General features: G+C 38.5%; 1 pseudogene; it reads left to right on the forward strand.

The window, feature by feature from the left end:
• Positions 1-3,685: 3,685 nt before the first annotated feature.
• LOC130836082 (olfactory receptor 7A17-like) lies at positions 3,686-4,619 on the forward strand (annotated as a pseudogene).
• The last annotated feature ends 5,798 nt before the right edge of the window (positions 4,620-10,417 follow it).

The raw sequence follows: 10,417 nt of genomic DNA on the forward strand, positions 1-10,417 counted from the left end.
CCCCTGCTATTTACTCTTTATAAATTCCATTTTCTAAACATGTTTTTCTATATAAATGCACATCTAAATGAAAGCTCACAGTGAATAAAGCAGGTGATGTCCTTCTCCATTTGGATCTAACATGTTAATGGAGGAAGAATATTACAATAAAATAAACCCATGTATGACAAAGTGTCCTCAGATATAAATAAAATTAAGGAAAGTGTAGGTTTTTGAGGTGTGTGTAGGATTTTATAGACTATATTGTATTGAGGGCTTCACATATGGGACAAGAATCAGAAAAAGAAGTAGAGCATGACCAATGGGTTTGTGGAAAAGAGGTGAAAACACAAAACCCAAGAACAAAGAAAGATGCCACATAAGAAAAGTGAGGAAAGGACTAGCCTTATCCACTAAATAATAACAATTCGATCAGTGGCCTGATGTGGATAAGGTAATGAGGCAAGTGGAGGAATAAAAGTGCAGTCTGTGTGTGGTCCCTTGAGTCTGAACATGCTACTGCCTGTCCTCTCTGCAACCTGCCTCTTCTGTTGGGGTCTTCACTTATATTGCTTCTCCCTCAGCAGGAACTGGTCTTCTTTTAAAACTATTCTTGCATTTACTGAAGGGAAAAGAAACATTTTGGACTGTGTCCAAGAGCAAAGCATGCCTTTTACATGTGATCCAGCATATGTGCACAGGCAGGCAAGAAATGCATGTGTATGCACACATTCACACACACACACACACACACATGCACATCTGAACTAAGAGAACAGGGAAACCCTACTGCACAGGATGCACCCTGATAGTTTCTATTGTGTTTTATTTATTCTATACTATTTTATTCTTACAAACCACATAGTCTGACCCCCTAATAGTCCTGATCCTCTAATAGAATATGGAAAACATTCCTTCAGCATGTCTTCTATACCTGTGTTAATATTTCCCTGACTCACTTTGTTCTCTCATCATCAGCAATTTCTACGAGAGCACATTATTTCATTCCTGTATGCACATACATTTATTCAGCTACTGTTCCCAACTAAACTAAGTCTAGGGGGTTGAGGAATATGTGTGATATCAATGCATGGCTCAAGTCACTCATAGTCTAGCAGAGAATAAGCAATATTGATTTTTTTAATTACACAATGATAAGCCTATATCTAAATTGTTGAAAGAGAAAGTGTTCTTTTTCTGTGGGAATTTTTTTAAGATTCAAGAAGATGATCTAGGCAATTTGGAAAAGGAGGTGGAGTTGTGAAGATAGAGATGAGTAAAAAATTCCAGATAGACCAGTGACTGACTCTCCAAGCAGAGGGAAGCAGATGAGTGTAGCCTCTGAGTCTTAAGCCTGTGGCATTAAGTGAAGCTGTGACTAAAGTTCAATATGTTTGAAATCATTGTGGGTGGGGGCAGCATGAGGGTGAATTTGGTGGTTTAGTCAGGAAGACTCAAGCTTAGGGTCTGAAGCTATGGGACTTGGGGTTTCCTCCAGTGGGGAGTCACCGGGAGAGAGTTAAGTTGGGGAGTTGGACAATCTACTTTGTAATATAGAAAGATTTATCTGGGTCAATGTGAATATTGGCTAGAGGGGTGCCAGGCATCATAGATGGGAAAGATGACAGGAAACTGAAATAAGGATGTGGGAATGGAGGAAGTGGTGGGAAAGTAGCAGAGACATTTAAGAGGAAGAAGAAAAAATCAGTCAAATCTCATTGCCAGAGATAACCATTCACGTACTAACAGAAGGAATTATGCTAAGCTTTTGACATATATTGACTAAATCTGGCAATGACCTTAGGAGAAAAGATGCCACTATCCCTACTATTTGGGTGAAGATATTAACATTTAAACTGTTTCTGGTGGCTCTCCAAGTTCAAAGAGCATACTTGCAGGTTCAAAATTCAAAACTAGAGTTTCGAATTACAAAAGATTTGCATTTGGTATCATTTAGAAATATCTTACCAAATCATTTTAAATGTTCAACTTCCATTGTATTTTGTATACTTCCCTTTGTTATTTTCCTATTTATTCCCCTTGCCCATTTTTTCTAGCGGAATGTTCAATCAGTCAGATATCTTGTCCTGTAAATTTATCATCCCTTTCTCTTTTGGATAAAATTAGTTGTGATGCTTTAATATTCTGGGCATCAGGGGCTATATCTGGGGTTGAAATGTTGCCAGAACCAAGCAAGCTTTACCCTCATCACAAACTCTAGGGATCACCTGAGCTCCCACCTCCCAACATGGTCTTTTTTTTCCCCACTTTCAGTTTTTTTGTTTGTTTGTTTTGTTTTGTTTTGTTTTACTATTTTCTTTTGTTTCTTTAAATGCCAGATACAATGTGGTCATTTTAAAGTGAAACCCCATGTTTACATGTACATGAGAGACTTAACTGGAATTTATTTGCTATTTCTACATTTTTAGGGGAAAAATAATCTAATGTTGAAATATGCTGTGTGTCCTTTTCTTCCTAAGTACTGTGGATTAAGGTGAGACTAGCCTGATAGTAGCATCACCAGAGGATGCCGTTGTGTGTGTTTGTGTGTGTGTGTGTGAGTGAGAGAGAGAGAGTGTGTTTTGTGGGGCATGAGCAGTTCTCAAGTCAGGGAAGGGGTACCTTAGCCTATATCCTCCAATATGAAACCATTAAAATACAGCTACCCAGATATTAACCAACATAAAACAATAAGGATGGGACACATTTCTATTCACAGGATTTCTTAGAAACCAAATTAATGAAGTACAAGTAACAACATGTGAACTAGGGACTCCCTGTGATCTGGTGTTTCAGCTTTAGCAGGGAAGCCACCTCGTTCCTCCACGCTCTCTGTCATCATGTCTCATCCCTCTTCCACTTGCACTTTCACCTGAACGCAACAGCTTCCTTCTGAGCTGGATTTTCTGAAACAAACACCTTCCCAGTGTCTTTTCCCTTGCAATTCTCTCTGTCCAGCACAACTTTCCTCAGATAACTTCCCATCTCCTGACCTCTCTTCCTCGAGGTCCCTGTTCAACTGTTTTCCAGTCTACCTGAATATACAGTAAAAAAAAAAAAAAAAAAAAAAAAAAAAGACTCGCTTCTTTAACTCTCTTCTTTATACTTGATTTCTTTCTTCATAACATCTGTCACCATCCTATAATTTATATGATATTTTATTTGCTCATATTCTTTCTCCATCATTGAACTGTAGGAACTATTATCTCTCAGTACCTTAAGCTTTCTGTGTTGAAGCTGGAGTCAGTCCTCAGTTTATATTTCTCAAAAGCATGACAGAATTCCTCATTAGAAGCGTAGAATACATGACCATTTAGGGATAAAGCTGAATGTGGGATAGGAGTTCCTATTCAGAGAAGGTTCATGGGATCAACTAAGGGGGAGATTTTCATAGAAAAATAATAGATATTAATTTTGAATAAAAATATAAATACTAGAATTTCAACAATGTTTGTCAATCCCAAACTCCTTGCTATATGTAAGATAGAAAACTAAGAAGGGCCCACTGTAATTAAAAAAAGAGAGAGAAGGAAGGAAGGAAAGAAAGAAAGGAAGGAAGGAAGGAAGGAAAAGGGAGGGATGGATGGTGGAAGGAAGGAAGGAAGGGAGGGAGGGAGGGAAAGAAAGAAAGGAAAAAAACAAACAATGTTTGCAAGGACAATTTTTGAGAAACTCTGCATATTATCTTTTGTATCCTGGTAGTCACATGGAACCAGGGAATGACACACGGATTTCAGAATTTCTTCTTCTGGGATTATTAAAGGAAAAAGAATTTCAGCCTCTCATATTTGGGCTTTTCCTCTCCATGTACCTGATCACTGTGCTTGGAAACCTGCTCATCGTCCTGGCTGTCAGCCTAGACTCCCACCTCCACACGCCCATGTACTTCTTCCTCTCCAACCTGTCTTTTGTAGACATCTGTCTCACCTCCACCACCATCCCAAAGATGCTGCTGAATATACAGACACAGAGGAAAATTATAACCTATGAAGACTGCATCATCCAGATGTATTTTTTCATACTATTTGCAGGGTTAGACAACTTCCTCCTGAGTGTGATGGCTTATGACCGGTTTGTGGCCATCTGCTGCCCCCTGAACTACACAGTCATCATGAACCCCCGGGATCTGTGGACTGCTGGTTCTGGTGTCCTGGATGATAAGTGCCCTACATTCCTTGTTACACAGCTTAATGGTGCTTTGGCTGTCCTTCGGTACAGACTTGGAAATCCCCCACTTTTTCTGTGAAATTAATCAGGTTCTCCGACTTGCCTGTTCTGATACATTACTTAATTACATAGTAATGTATTTTGCATCTGGGATTTTGGGTGGCATTTCCCTCACTGGGATTCTTTACTCATATTCTAAGATAGTTTCCCCTATACGAGGAATCTCATCATCTCAAGGAAAGTATAAAGCATTTTCCACATGTGCATCCCACCTCTCAGTTGTCTCCTTATTTTATTGTACATTCTTAGGGGTGTACCTTAGCTCTGCTGTTACTCACAGCTCACACTCAAGTGCAGTCACTTCGGTGATGTACACAATTGTCACACCCATGCTGAACCCCTTCATCTACAGTCTGAAGAACAAAGACATAAAGAGGGCTCTGAAAAGATTCATTGGGATATCAGTTATATAAGAATCAATTGTCCTGGGGCTGAATAGTTGCCTGTGATTTTAGAGGTCAAATCCTCAGAGCCAAATTCTTTGATTACATTATTGAAGTAGAACTTGCCCCTTCTATTTATTTCCTGGAAATTCTGTTTTTTTTAGAATTCAACTCTCCAAGCCAGTTTAGCTCACTTTATTAAGCTTCTGCTCGGATATATAGACATTTTCCCCTTTGTTTGTATTCATACATTCCCAAAGCTTTTCCCAAGCATGAATCAGAAATATTTGAACATTTCCATATCTTACATGGGTCAACTTGGATTTCTTAAAAATAATTTTGTTCTCAAATGACATGTGTCATGCCAGGTCATTTTCCCTGGTTTTCATGAAGGAATAATTATGAGTTGTCTTACTCACATGGGAGGAAAAATAACTATCCTAGGCAACTAAGGCGATTTATATAATTTCATTGTAGAAGAAAATATGAAGTTACAGATTTTACTTTAGTCCAGCACTTTCTTCATTACCAACTTAACTTCTGTTCCTCACAGTGTAGACTTTAACTTTGCTACATTTAGGTCTCAGCCTATTCAAAGTGATGCTATTGGCTAAAAATGTCTGAGGGCTTTGCCTGGGCCTGCGTTACTTGTGGCAAAACCTCACAGAAATTTTCTTGACCAAGTCTATGCTGTGGTTAGATTGGCACTTGTGGTTCTTATTATGATAACAAGATGAAACCAGCAATATCTATCAGGGAACTCAAAAAAATAAAATAAAGAAAAAAAAAACTTGGTATTCATAAGTCCGGAAGATACACAGCATGCCCAAGGGCCATGCATGAAAGTCTTGGAGAGAGAGAGAGAGCCCCAACCTGGGGCTCTGCAATTACTGGGTTCTGGAGCTGTGCATATGTTGGGGTCTGGGGGCAGGGCAGCTAAGATTCTGCTAGTACACTCTTTGTTGGTGAATTTAAAATATAAGAATGCTATCATGGCATGACAAGGGAAAAACAAGTTCTCTCCTGTGGTCAATTATCTCTTTACCCACAAGGTATATCTAAAAGGTGGACGCCATGGCTGGGGTTGGGCTGGGTGTTTGTTTAGTAGCTGCGCTGTACAGCTGACAATATGTTTATTCCACATAACTGTCTTTGAAATGAATGTCTCACAATTCAAATTTTAATTTCTGACACCAACATTACAAATATGCTACTGTGTTTTATAATTGCTCTCCCAGTTTTATTTGACTATTTACTTTGGTGTTCAGAATTCCTCTCATAGCCATTGGCAAAAAATGTTTATCAAATATACGTCTCCCAATGAAATCTACATGGAAAGACAAATTGGAATAAATCAACCTAATATGATCTTAGTGTCAGATATGACCATAAATATAAGGAAACAAAATGTCAAATTGCACATTTTGTTACTATGTACAATATTTCATTTTCATGATGTACATCTGTTTATTAAAGCATGGAAGATTGGTGCCCACAAATGAGGGATTTATTCATTGGAGTGAAGGATTAGTTACTGTATTTTATGTTTTCTTACTTTATTATCACCCTGTATCTGCTTGTAAACTTCTAATGCTACCTACTAACATGACTCTATTGTTCTATGAAATATCTCTTTTTCCCTAACATTTGTCAAAAATAAGACAGGGATGGTGAATGAACAATATCAGCTCATCCATTTCCCATGTCCTTCACACTCAGAAGTCTCTTAATTATTCATGATCAGAGGATGATTCACAGAGAACTTGATATCCTGTCCAGTCATGTGATTCAGAGTCACCTGTTTTTCTGCACAAACATGCATGTCTGCCCACCTCTCCTAGTTACCTAAAAGGGAAGTGTGAGGTAGTCACTTGTTACTGCAGTTATCTGAAATAAGCTTGAGTGATAGAATGACCATGGATGTTCTCTTTAAATATCAGAACATATGCCAAAAATAAAAAGCTGCAGATTATTATAATTGCCCTCAGTTCTGTTCATTTGGATTATGGTGTCAGTTTCTGTTGGTGAAAAACCAGACATACTATGTCAAATGGGATACAATAATACCATTATTATCAGATGAAATTATATGCTGGGGCATTGTACTGACTTCTATTGTGCTCCTCATGAGTGTGTAGTCAGCTGTCCATCTGTGCACTGTTTGTAAGGCTCATCCATGATGTTAGTAATGCTGTTGTTCTCTTCTGTCTTGAGTCAATTTATGGTCAGTTTACTACATTTCTATATCTAGGTTAAGCTACTATTTACAGAAATAAAGTGAGTTTATCATGTGAATTACTTAAATTTAATAACACTCTTTCTGCATCACAAATGAGACTTTGCCTTCTTCCCAGTTAGAAGACATATCTCCTACTACCCATGTTAAGTGAGAACCTACTGCCTATGCTCTAGACTCAACCCTTATCCATGCACCATCAGATTTTTTCCACTTCATTAAATTATTATAGTATAATTACACACAATAAACTGCATATTTGAAGTATTACAATTTGGTGAATTAAAGAAGCTATAAAAAATAAGAGAGCATACTGCATATTTCCATTCATGTATAATTTGACAGTGCACATAGCTGTGGATGCTTTGTTATGCAATTGTGAAAAATGTAAGCTCCTTGAACCTCCCTCTCTTTACTTCTAAAGGTAATGTGGGACACTAAACATGATTTATTCACATGGATGCTGTGAGAAATATTAATAAATGAAATGTTTGAAAATTCATTTTTCAGTCCAAATAAAAAATACTGAAGGGCAAAAGTTACGTCTATTTCTATGTATGAGTGTTTATCTACATTTCCCCTTAAGTAAGCACAAATACACATTTATACACACAGACACAATTATGGTTTCATCTTTTCTGGTAAAAGGAAACTTGAGAGAAGGTTGGAGAGAATAAAAACAAAAAAAAAAGTGAACAATTGAATTAACAGAAAATAAAAGAATGTAGAAATATAGACAAAAATTTCAAGTACACTGGGTGATCTCAATTTTCAGGATGGATTACTTCTCCTATATTAATGTCACAATATATCATAATCAAGAAACATTTAAAATTTATGCAAAGAGGGATTCACTACCAGCAAATTTGAAGACAGAATAACTTCAAATTTATTTAAAAGGTTTTTTGTTTTCTACCTAATGTCAATTTTCAACAAGTGTCCTTACCCAAGTTAAGCTAATGAATGAATTGGGAGATTCAAACTCAATTTTAGCAAACAAATTTTATTAAATTAATGTCTATATTAGATTCCTATTGCTGTTGTAAAATACTCCCATACTAGTTGCTTAAAATAAACAAATATTAATATATGCTCCTACTGTTCTGGATGTCAGAAGCTTTAAATGAGTCCCTTTAGGCTAATATCAAATGTCTGGGGTGGCGGTTCAAGGTGGCAGCATAGGAAGGTCCTACACTCACCTCAACCCATAGACACACCAAATCTACAGCTACATGTGGATCAATTTATTCTGAAAAATACCTGACAACTAGGTAAATATCTCCTTCACATTAAAGGTTAATAGGGCCACATCAAGAAGGGAAGAGAGGCAGAGAATTGGTCTCCCCAAAATCTCCACCCCTGGCATTGGTGACCCACAAGTGGGCAGGGTCTCACACTTACTGAGATTTTCCCTAAGGGACAATAATTGTGTGCTTTACATCAGGCACACCAACCCTTGGGACCTGTACAAGAAAGACAAGCTACCAAAATGAAAATCAATGGAGCTCATATCCAGGAGACCCCAAAGGCAATGGGGAAGAGAACATCTGTTCTTAAAGGGTTTGTGTACAGATTCACTCACCTCGGGACCCAGCACAAAAACAGCAAATTGAAAAACACCTAGAACATACACAAAGGAGATTCATCAGCTAATTAAAGGATTTGCTGGAAGTTCAGGGGTTGCTTGAGATTTTCTCTGGGAACAGAGGCACTGGCAGACATCATTTGGTGCTCTCCATCCACCTTGCTAGCACTGTCACTGGCAGGTGCCACTCCTGCACTCCGTCTCCCTTGCTAGTGCCCACAGGAATGCCCTACACCCATGCTTCCTCTTTGTCTTGTGAAGCCACTGGGCCTTCCCAGGACTTGCACTTACTCATGTCACAGTAAAAATGGAGAACTTGCCCCACATACATGCTATTCTACTGGTATGACCAGTGTGCTTGCTCCCCCATGAGTTCTCCCACAGCCCTCCTAGTCCTGGAGGGCTCAGTTGCACATGGCTAAACACAGATCTCCTGAAGCCAGCAGGTCTGACCTGGCTCTGGACTCCCCTGCAGCCCAACTGTAGCCAGAAGCTTCCCGCCTCGCATGCTCTTCCAAGGCTCTGATGCACTTATCAGCCCTGCCCTAGTCCAGACACCCTGCAGCCTTGTTGGAAACAGTGAGCTTTCCCAGTTCACGTGCTCAGCCATGGCCCTGCTTCAGGTGGGCTTGTTACATCCCCTATGCTCCTGTTCTTCCCCCACCTACAGCTTGAACCAAACCTGGACTCTCCTGCAACCCCACTGCTCCAACTACAACACACAGTATACACAGGGGACCGCCCTTGAGCACATGGCCAGGGAGAGTGTGTTTCTGGGCCCACAGGTCTGAAATACTCAGAGGAACAGTTATTTGCAGGCTGCCATCCCCAAAACACAATATAGTAGGCTAAACCACTTCCCCAAGTCTTCCTGTGAAAAATGCCCATTCACTTGTCCTGGAGCTTCAGACTGAGGGGCAAGCTTCATGTACATCACACAACTAGAGACTATGGAGGAGCTTGTAGGGAATATGGCTGGCGGATGTCATCTTTATGCTCTCCCTTGGCCTCAATATACTTCACAGGTATTCTCCAAAAAAGGAGTTTATACATTCATCTGAATCCCCAATTTTTTCAATTATCCAGGAGGACATCTCCTATGCCTGATCCTCACTAACAATTATTTCTTGTCTCTGATAATAGCCATTCTGACTGGCATATCATATCTCCTTGCCTTTTAACTTCCATTTCTCTGATCATTTGTGATATTGAACATATTTTTGTATGTGTGTTTGCCATCAATATGTCTTTGGAAAAATATCTATTCATTCCTCTACCCATTTTATAATTGGGTTGTTTGGTTTTTGTTTGTTTTGTATTTGTTTTTTGTATGTGTTTTTGTATATTTTGGATAATAACCCCCTGTTGGATATATCATTTGCAATTATCTCCTTTCATTCAGTAGGCTGCCTTTTCAGTTTGTTGATAGTTTATTTCACTGTGCAGAAGCATTTGAATTAGATGTAGGACCAGTTGCTTGCTTTTACTTTTGTTTATTTTGCCTGAGAAGACACATCCAAAAAATATATATTGCTAAGACCAATGAAAAAGCATATATGACTGTTTTCTTCTAAGAGTTTTATGGTCTCAGGTCTTAAATAATTTGTTAATCCATTTTGAACTTATTTTTGTCGATGGTATGAGAAAGTATTACAGTTTGATTCTTTTGCAGGTATCTGTGCAGTTTTCCCAACACCAATTATTGAAGACACTGTCTTTGCTCCTTTGAATATCATTGCCTCCTATCTCATAGGTTAATTGAGCACAGAAGCGTTGATATATTTTGGGGCTCTCTATTCTATTCCATAGAACTGTGTCTGATTTTGAGCTAGTAGCATGCTGTTTTTATTATGGTATCTTTGTAATATATTTTGATTTCAGAGATCATTATACCTCCAGCTGTGTTCTTTTTACTCAGGATTGCTTTGGCTATTTGGGGACTTTTGAATGCCTATACAAATTTTAGAATTATTTGTTCTAGTTCTATAAAAAATGCCTTTGGTACTT

This window comes from Hippopotamus amphibius, chromosome 15, assembly GCF_030028045.1.
Source record: "Hippopotamus amphibius kiboko isolate mHipAmp2 chromosome 15, mHipAmp2.hap2, whole genome shotgun sequence".
Lineage (NCBI taxonomy): Eukaryota > Metazoa > Chordata > Mammalia > Artiodactyla > Hippopotamidae > Hippopotamus > Hippopotamus amphibius.